The sequence below is a fragment of the Trachypithecus francoisi genome, unplaced genomic scaffold (assembly GCF_009764315.1).
Source record: "Trachypithecus francoisi isolate TF-2019V2 unplaced genomic scaffold, Tfra_2.0 Lachesis_group0, whole genome shotgun sequence".
Classification (NCBI taxonomy): Eukaryota; Metazoa; Chordata; class Mammalia; order Primates; family Cercopithecidae; genus Trachypithecus; species Trachypithecus francoisi.
Genome location: NW_022681453.1, coordinates 147597084 through 147607547, shown reverse-complemented (window position 1 = coordinate 147607547; position 10464 = coordinate 147597084). Strand labels below are relative to the sequence as shown.

Sequence of the window (10464 nt, the reverse complement as noted above, 5' to 3'; positions counted from 1 at the left end):
GTTTATCTTTTCACTTTTTTATGTCTTCTTGAATTTTTTTCATTATTATTTTACAGATTTTTATTGTAGATTTCTTTCACTTCTTTGGTTAAGTTTATTCCTTGGTATTTAATTTAATTTTATTTTTGTAGTATTATAAATGGAATTGCTTTTGTCATTTGTTTTTCAGATTGTTTACTGTTGGGATATAGAAATGCTGTTGATTTTTGTGTGTTGATTTTGTATCCTGAAACTTTACTGAATTTGTTTATCAATTCTAACTTTTTTTTGGTGGAGTCTTTAGGTTTTTCTAAATATAGGATCATGCCATCTGCAAATATAAGGATAATTTGACTTCTTTCTTTCCAACTTGGATGCCTCTATCTCTTTCTCTTCCCAATTTCTCTGGCTAAGACTTCCCATACAATGCTGAATGAAAGTGGTAAGAGTGGGCATCCTTATTTTATTCTGTATCCTAAAGGATTTCAATTTTTCCTCATTCAATATGATGTTAGCTGTGGGTTTGTAATGTGTGGCATTTATTGTTTTGAGGTATGTTCCTTCTATATGCAATCTGTTGAGAGCTTTTATCATAAAAATATGTTGAATTGTATTGGACACATTTTCAACATCTATTGAAATGATCGCATGGTTTTTGGGTTTTAATTAGTTAATGTGATGTATCTTATTTATTGATTTGCATTTGTTGAAACATATTGCATCCCTGGGATGTATCCCACTTGATTATGATGAAATGATCTTTTTAATGTATTGTTGAATTCAGTTTGCTAGTATTTTGGTGATGATTTTTGCTTTTATGTTCATCAGAGATTTTTTCCCATAGTTTTATTTTTTTTTTGTTTTTGTGACCTTGTCTGGTTTTGATATGAGGGTAATATTGGCCTCCTAAAATGAGTTTGCAAATATTCTCTCCGCTTCCTTCAATTTTTTGAAATAGTTTGGGTAGAATTTATGTTAGTTCTTTAAATGTTTGATAGCATTTGTGAATGACTCTTATATGGTTTGGTTGTCTGTCCCCACCCAAATCTCTTCCTAAATTGTAATACCCACGTATCAAAGGAGGGACCTGGTGGGGGGTGATTAGATTATGGTGGCAGTTTTTCTCAAGATACTCTCATGATAGTGAGTGAGTTCTCATGAGATCTGATGGTTTAAAAGTGTATGGCAGTTCTCCCCATTTCTTTCTCTCTCCTGTCACCAAGTAAGATGTTACTTGCTTCCCCTATGCCTTCCACCATGATTGTAAGTTTCCTGAGGCATCTCCAGTCATTCAGAACTGTGATTCAATTAAAACTCTTTTCTTTATAAATTACCCAGTCTCAGTTCTTTATAGCTGTGTGAAAACCGACTAATACAGAAATCATCAGTTCCTGTATTTTACTCTGGGAAGAGATGTTTTATTACTATTCCAATCTTATTTTGCACTCTTGGTCTATTCAGATATTCTATATTTTATAATTGAGTCTTGGTAGGTTGTATGTATACAGGAATTTGTCCATTTTTTCTAGATTTTCCAATTCATCGTGTGTAGTTGTTCATAGTAGTCTCTAATAATCCTTTTTATTTCTGGGTATCAGTTGTCATATCTCCTTTTTTGTGTCTAATTTTATTTATTCTTTTTTTCCATAGTCTAGCTAAAAATTTTCAATTTTGTTTCTCTTTAAAAAAAAAACTTTGTTTTATTTATCTGTTTTATTGTTTTTTATTCTCTATTTTATTTGTATATCTATCCTGATATCTGTTATTTCTTTCTTTCTATTAGCATTTTTTGCTTGTTTGTTTTTGAGTCAGGTTCTTGCTATTTTGCCTAGGCTTGGCCTGAACTCATAATCTTCCTGCCTCAGGCTCCTGACTAGCTGGGACTACAGATATGTTCCATTTAGCCTTGCTTTTATTCTGCTAATTTTGGGTTTGGTTTATTCTTGCTTTTCTCATCCTTAGAGGTGCATTGTTATGTTGTTTATTTGAAGTCTTTATACTTTTTTGATATAGGTTTCTGTTTGCTATAAACTTTCCTCTTAGAATCACTTTTGCTCTATCCCATAGATTTTGATATGTTATGTTTTCACTTTCATTTGTCTCAAAGAATTTTTAAATTTCATTTTTAATTTCTTTATTGACACATTTATTGTTTAGGAACATGTTGTTTAATTTTTATGAATTTGTACAGTTTCCAATGTTCCTTCTGTTATTGATTTCTAGTTTTATCCATTGTGGTCAGAACAGATACTTGACATAATTCCAATGTTTAAAGGATTTGAGCTGGGTGTGGCAGCTCATGCTTGTAATCGGAGCCCAATAGTTCAGGACTGCCATGAGCCATAATCTCGCCACTGTGCTCCAGCCTGGACCACAAAATGAGACCTCATCTCAAACAAAACAAAACAAAACAAAACAAAACAAAAAGCAAATGTAATAGGACTTATTTTGTGACTGTGAGATAGAAAGCCCCTAAGGGAAAAATTCTAAACATACATGCATGTGACCACCCCCAGGGCTTACACAAACAACTTATCTGGAAAACCCCCAGCCATTTGAGGTTGCGAAAAAGGTGGGAACCAACCAGAAACTGCCGAATGTTCAACTTTAAATGTTAACCAATAATAAGCTTGTAACTACTGTTTCTCTGTGACTTGTTTGTACCTCGCTATAAAAGAAACCCTAAAACAGCAGCCGGGGCCTCTCTCTTTACCTGCCATTGTATAAAGCGGAGAGGACCGGGTTCGAACTCGTAATAAAGCGACCCCGGCTATTTGGCTTTGACTCTGGACTCTGGTGGTCACTTACTGGGGTCTTGCGACTTCGGGCACAACAACTGAACATCTGATCTGTCTTGGAGTATGTTCCATTGTGCTGTTAAAAAAATGTGTATTCTGCAGCTACTGGATGGAACGTTCTGTGAAATTTGGGCTGGGTGCGGTAGTTCATGCTTGTAATCCCAACAGTTTGGGATGCCAAGGTAAGAGAATCACTTGAGGTCAGAAGCTTGAGATCAGTCTGGGCAACAAAGAGAGACCCTATCTGTACAAAAATTTTAAAAATATATATAATCACATGTAGTACTGCATGCTGCAGTCCCAGCTACTTGGGAACCTGAAGGAAGAAGCTTGCTTGAGTTCAGGAGTTCAGTGCTGCAGTGAGTCATAATCAGAGTGAGACCTCATCTCAGGAAAAACAAATTTGATAGGACTTATTTTGTCACTGTTCATATGGTCTGTCCAGGAGAATGTTTCACTGTGCTGTTAAGAAAAATGTGTATTCTGTAGCTATTGTGATATTGTCTTGCTGTACTGATCTCTTTACAATTGTGTAATGGAATTCTTTTTCTTTTCTTTTTACCATTCTTGACTTAAAGTCTCTTTTATCTAAGTATAGTTATGCCTGATTATTTTGGTTTGAATTTGCATGCAATATCTTTTTACATCTCTACACTTTCAGCCTATGCATATCATTATTGGTGTTATGAGTTTCTTGAATACAGTATTAATTCGGTCTTTTACTTTCATTCATCCACTCTATGTTAATTGGAAAATTTAATCCAGGCAAACTTTGATTTAGAATCAAGGTTGTTATTGATAAGTAAGGGTGTACTACTGCCACTATGTTACTTTTTTTTAAATCCTTTCTTTTATTTTTCTCTCTTACTACCTTCCTTAGTGTTATGCAATGCTCTCTAGTCATATGTTTTGATTCCATGTTATTTATTTTAAGTGTATCTGTTAGAAGGTTTTGATTTGTGGTTACCACAAGACTTACAAAAAATACAGTTATAACAGGTTATTTTTAACTGATAACAGCTTAATTTTGATCACAAAGCAAAGTAATAAAATCAAACTGTACATTATAACATTATCTCCCCAACATTTTGATGTATGGTGTTATGCCCAGACCGTTTGTTCCCCGAAAAAGACCACCAGAGTCCAGAGTCAAAGCCAAGCGGCAAGGATCTTTAATGCAAGTTCGAACTTGGTCCCTCCGTTCCACAACATACAGGAGGGCCCTGAACAATGCGTGCGCTTGCCTTTTATAGCCTAATGTAAACAGGACTTGTAAAGTTGCAGAGGAACGAGGGAATTCTCTAGGTTACAGCATTACAATTGGTTAACATTTTAAGTTTATACATTTAGCAGTTTTTTTATTGGTTCCCGTGCTCTCACAAACGGCTGTGTTCTTATCGGGGATTTTCCAGGTGGTGTCCTTCTAAAGTTGAGATATATGGTAGTCTTTGAATTGAAAGATATATGGTGGGGAGACATATGGTGGGATGAGCCCAGGAAGTTGAGGGATATATGGAGGGGAGACATATGGTGGGATATGTTTATACTGGGCTCAGGAAGTTGAGAGATATATGGCAAGCACTAGTAATTAGAACAGAAAAAGAACAAGACAGGGACTTTCACATTGCTTGTCTATACAACATCTGAAATCTATAGATAACATTATCGGTTAGGTCCGGCGTCAACTTTTAACTAGGCTTAAGGCACCGCCGGGCTGTTTGCCTGTGGACTTCATTTCTGCCTCTTAGTCTCTTCATTTGATCTCTTTCATTCCCCCCTTTCTCAGGTACCTCTGGAGCCAATCTTGGGTCTTATAAGTCTGATTCTGTTTCAGCGTTTACAGGTTGTTATTGGGCTATGAGGACCATGTGCTGTATGGTGTCAAACCTTCCCTGACAAACCGCAAAATTCTGTTAATAACACAAGGTCCTACGGTAAGCAGAAATAGTAGACTTAGCAGAGGTCCAAGGAAGGGGGCTAACAGGGGAAACATAGAGGAATTTTACCATTGTCATCATGACACTGAGATTACAAACTTTACAAAGTAATAGAATATTACAAAGTAAGTGGGGGCAGGATGAGAGCACAGGATGGTGTTAACATTAAAATTGCTAATGAAATTTTGGAAACGCATACTCATTGATAACATTTTATCAGGAAATAGGGTTTGAGAGCAGACAACCTGACTGACCAAAATTTATTAGGTGGGAATTTCCTCATCCTAATAAGCCTGAGAGCACTACAGGAGGCCGGGGCTTATTTCATCCCTTCGGCTTCAACTGTAAAAGGCGGCACGCCTCCAAGGGGGTCGTTTATAGGCCTACCCTCAGAGCGCATTCTCTTTCTCAGGGATATTCCTTGCTGAGAAAAAGAATTCAGCGATATTTCTCCTATTTGCATTCAAAAAGAGAAGAAATATGGCTCTGTTCCGTCCGGCTCATCAGCGGCCAGTTCAAGGTTACCTCCCTTGTTCCCTGAACATCACTGTTATCCTGTTCTTTTTTCAAGATGCCCAGAGTCCATATTGTTTAAACACACATGCTCTACAAACCATTTGTGCAGTTAACTCAATCATCACAGGGTCCTGAGGTGACATATATCCTCCTCAGCTTACAAAGAAGATGATGGGACTAAGAGATTAAAGTAAAGACATAGGAAATTACAAAAGTATTAAAGTAAAGGCAGACATAAGAAATTATAAAAGTATTAATTTCGGAGAACTAATAAAATGTCCATGAAATCTTCATATTTTATGTTTTTTTTTTTTTTTTTTTTTTTGCCGTGGCTTTAGCCAGTCCCTCCATTCAAGGTCTCTGACTCCCTGCAACATTTTCTCTCCCTTTTTTTCTATATAAATATGCCATGGCGATGAAGGCTCGTTCGTTCTCTCGATTGTGGCATAGGATTCTTTGACTGGTCCAGCACACTAAAAACAAACCGATTAAACAGAGACACATAATTTCAAAATTTGCTGCAGTAGAGTTCTCAATAGACTTAATTAAGTTGTGGGGTTTTAATCCATAAAGAATTTTTTTTTTTTTTTTTTTTTTTACTTGATCTAATGCCTCAGTTCTAGGCACAATATTTAAATGACTTTGAAAGGCTTTAAAATTTGTTGTTCTAATTTAGAAATGTCTAAAGTGAGATAATTTCCTCTTCCCTGTAGATGGCGTTTTGCCATGTCCCAGTGATGTTTAGACTTATTATAAATTTGGGGTGTAATACAAAAATCTGAAGTATTCCAGTCACACTGTAACTGGAAACAATACCTAATGGAAATATTTATCATCAATTATTTTTCTCCGGTTAGGCAGGGCAACAATCATCTGTGGGACCAGGTACCTACACACTATTATTAACATATATTTTAATAGGATTATTCATCCTTGTGACCACCCGAATTAAGGGCGGTATAATTAGCTGCAGCTGCTCCTGCAGGCATGGGGAGACTTACCACCGTTGATACAACTATTAAAGCTGCAAGCAGCGTTTTTTTTTTTTTTTTTTTTTTTTTCCTGAGGTTTGTGTCACCTTTGCGCTGGCTAGGCTTTTTCTAGCTAACAGTGTCAGCTTCTTTAACTGTGCCCAGGTCGGCAGCTCTGCCTTCCTGGTGCATGGTGACTTTATCTGTTTTTCTAATATCACCACTTGATTTAGCCTGCGAGTCAATGGTGCTCGATGACGGTGTTTCTGTCTCTGTGGAGGCGCTTTTCTTTGCATCTCCGATGGGTTCATTGTAGAACTTCAAATGTTTAGTGGGTATCCAAATAGGAAGCTGATTTTCTCCTAGTGAAACACAAGCAAAACTTCTTCCCCAGGTTATCACCTTCCCTATTTCTCATGTCCTATTTTTGTTGTAACAAAGTGAGCAGCTGGTGTAACTGATTATCTATGCTATATTTAATTAGAGCTGTCTTAACATCCTTTGTAGCCTGTACTACATATGCAGAATCTGATATAATATTAACAGGTTGATTAAAATCTTTTAACACTGTAATGACTGCAACCAACTCTGCTCTTGAGCAGATTGATATTGAGTTTTGATTACTCGCTCTTTTGGCCCTCTGTAAGTCACTTTTTCATTGCTGGGACCATCAGTGAATACTGTCAGAGCATTTTCTAAAGGTTTATGTCTGGTAATTTTAGGTAAAATCCAAGTAGTCAATTTTAAAAACTGGAAGATTTTTGTTTTTGGGTAATGATTATCAATAATTCTTACAAAATCTGCAAGGCCAATTTGCCATGCACCAGAATTGATAAAGGCTCGTTTAACTTGTTCCTTGGTTAAAGGAACAACTATTTTGTCTGGGTCATTACCATACAATTTTATTATTCGTAATCTTGTCTGACCAATTAATGTAGCCATTTGATCCAAGTACAATGTAAAAGTTTTAATTGTACTGTGAGGAAGGAATGACCACTCTACAAGATCAGTATTTTGAAAATGATGCCTTTTGGAGAACGCGCAGTGGCGAAAATCAAAAGTTGGAGTGGGGCTAAAGAATCTATTTTACTGATTTGCGCTGACCAAAATTTTTTTTTCTCTTTTATAATTTTAATTTTTTTTTGTTGCCTCTGGGGCTAATTTTTTTTATTATCTATTTGCATCCTTAAATAATGAAAAGGAGCAGAGGTTTGGATCTTTTTAAATGCTATTGTTAGTCCTGTGTTAGCAACCTCTGCTTGCAGAAATGTGTAACAGTCAATTAATTTGTCTCTTGTTTCTGCAGCACATAAAATATCATCAATATAGTGAATGATATAACAATCTGAAAATTTGTTTCTAACTGGTTGAAGGACTTGACCTACGAAAGCTTGACAAATAGTTGGACTATTAAGCATTCCCTGAGGTAAAACTTTTCACTGAAACCTGGTAGCCGGTTCTTTATTATTTATGGCTGGTATAGTAAAGGCAAACTTTTTACAATCTTGCTCTGCCAGAGGAATGGTAAACAAAAGCAATCCTTTAGACCAATTATAATTAAAAGCCAGTCTTTTAGGATCATGGCCGGAGAGGGCAATCCAGGTTGGAGAGGCCCCACAGGTTGAATTACAGCGTTTACGGCTCTTAAGTCCATTAACATACGCCATTTGCCTGATTTTTTTTTCTGAATTACAAATACAGGAGAATTCCAGGGTGAGAATGAAGGCTCAATGTGTCCCTTTTTTAATTGTTTCTTTGCTAATAAGTGTAAAGCCTCCAGTTTTTGCTTTGGTAGCGGCCACTGATTTACCCATATCGGTTTTCCTGTTTTCCAAGTTAATGGAATGGGTTTAGGAGGCTCTACAGTGGCCGCCCCTAAAAAGGATACCCCATTTCTTTTCTTTTTTGATTATCTGGCCCTAAACAATGTAAAATCATTGTACTTTTATACACTTCTGAAGCTGTGCCTACGCCGATAAGTCTTGTAACAGCCTTTTGTTTAGGCCAATTTTTTTTTTTTTTTTGGCCACTGATTTAAAGCAATGGCAGAGATATCTGCTCCTGTCTCTACCAACCCTTCAAACTGTTTTCCTTGAATAATGGCCTTACATACAGGTCTGCTCTCAGAGACCAGACTTGCCCAATATGCAGCCTTTCCTGCCAGATCAGTGTTTCCAAACCCTCCTGTTCTTTTTATTTTACTGTTTTTAACTTTAATATAAGGTAGGAGTAATAATTGAGTGATCCTGTCTCCTGGACTGGCACTCCAAGGAACTGAGGAACTAATAACCAATTGAATTTCGCCTTCATAGTCTGAATCAACCACACCAGTATGAATTTGAACTCCTTTTAGATTTAAACTTGATCTTCCTAAGATTAGTCCTACAGTCCCCTCAGGCAATGGGCCGTATACCCCCGTGGGGATTTTTTTTTTGTGGAGGCTCCCCTGGAAGCAGAGAGACTGATTGTAAAGTACATAGATCTACTGCTGCACTGCCACTTGTGGCGGGGGATAATTGCTATATTGTGATAACTGGCTTATTCCCTGAGACACTTGCGACAGTGGGGGTTGTTATTCCTGAAAACGCTGAGGAACAAAGCGTTGAATTTTAAATGCCCCAGTTTGTTGCGGGGCCTGAGGCTGGCCCCTCCTCTCGTTTCCTGACAGTGAAAGGAGGGGCAGGCGGTTCCTGGGTCTTGGATTTTTTTTTTTCCCAGGTCTTAAGGCAGATAGCCCTGATTTGCTCAATGGCCTCATTTGGCATTATTGCTTGTTGGTCAACAGTGCTCCAATTTTGACCTATTCCTAATAGTTGATCTGCCTCTATGTTAATTGGAGGATTGGCAGTCCTATTTTTTCGGACCTGCACTTGTGCCCCATCAATCCACCAAGTCTTAAATTGTAAAAATTGAGAGGGTGAAAGTGAGGATTTTGCCAGAATCTCCCAATCATTCCATACTGTAAGTGGGATGATTTTACCTTCCCTACTTGTTTGTTTTAATTCTTTGCCAATTTTTTTCCCAATCTTTTAGATCTAAAGTTCTCTGTTCCGGAAACCATGGACAAAACTGTTCTATTGTTTGAAAGAGCGTATTTAGATTTTTGCTAGACACTTTAACTCCCCCTCTTTTTAAGAGAATTTTTATAAAGCTGCGATGAGGCATATTTACTTTTAGTTTGCTCCATTGTTACCCTAGGTTCTTCCGAGCACGCAAGCTTACCACAAGGCTGACTGTAGACGTACTCGGGAGTCTCTCGTCGACTTGTCTTCAATGACCACGCTCCAGCATACCCTCACCTTAGAGAAAAGCTTCCAAGTTGGGCACCAGATGAAGGGGTGGCCTGCCCCTCCACATCTGTGGGTGTTTCTCGTTAGGTGGAACGAGAGACTTTAGAAAAGAAATAAGACCCAGAGACAGAGTATAGAGAAAGAAAAGCGGGACCCATGGGACCAGCGCTCAGCTTACAGAGGACCCACGCCAGCCCTTCAGAGTTACTTTCCCTTGTAGTGGGTCCGGGTGCGCTAGCCACCTCCCGTCTGCCTGCTCCCTCCCGCGGCTCAACCTGGGGGGGGGGGAGGGGCTGAGGCCTGCGGCCCGGAGAGGTATGGAGGGGGTTCTGTGGACAGTGGGTCCCCGCTATCAGGTAAACAGGTCCTGCAAGGGAAAGTGAGTTGCTGGAATATCAACAACAAGTTATGTCAGTCGCAGGCACGCTCCAGAAATCTGGGTCAGAACAAGTTATGTCAGTCGCAGGCGCGCTCCAGAAATCTGGGTCAAAATAAGTGCAAACAAGAACCAGATGAGAGCCGGGGGACGTCTCCCACCGGTCTCTGCTGGCTGTCCTATAGCGCGTCCGCCAGGACGTATGCCAGCTTCAGACCTCGCGAGTCACAGATTCAGGCGGACTTAGAGAGCCGCGAATTCAGACAGGCTAACAGCCTCAGGCGGACTTAAAGAGCCGCGAATTCAGACAGGCTAACAGCCTCAGGCGGACTTAAAGAGCCGCAGGTTCAGAACGGACACAGACAGACAAAGATGAAGACGGGCAAACACAGACGAGCCGGCTCACCTATTAGCAGATCGATCCTAGTAGATCCGTTGACCAGGGGTCTGGTGGGCTTGGGGAATCCCGGGAGAGCCCCCAAATGTTATGCCCAGACCGTTTGTTCCCCGAAAAAGACCACCAGAGTCCAGAGTCAAAGCCAAGCGGCAAGGATCTTTAATGCAAGTTCGAACTTGGTCCCTCCATTCCACAACATA

The 10464-nt window shown here is 38.9% G+C and overlaps 1 long non-coding RNA gene across 1 annotated transcript; it reads right to left on the bottom strand.

Moving 5' to 3' along the window:
• Window positions 1-5623: 5623 nt before the first annotated feature.
• On the bottom strand, window positions 5624-9495 carry LOC117077513. Its single transcript, XR_004434791.1, has 2 exons — window positions 9424-9495; window positions 5624-5703 (listed from the first exon to the last, which is right to left on the bottom strand). It is a non-coding gene; the product is annotated as an uncharacterized LOC117077513 (long non-coding RNA).
• Window positions 9496-10464: the final 969 nt, after the last annotated feature.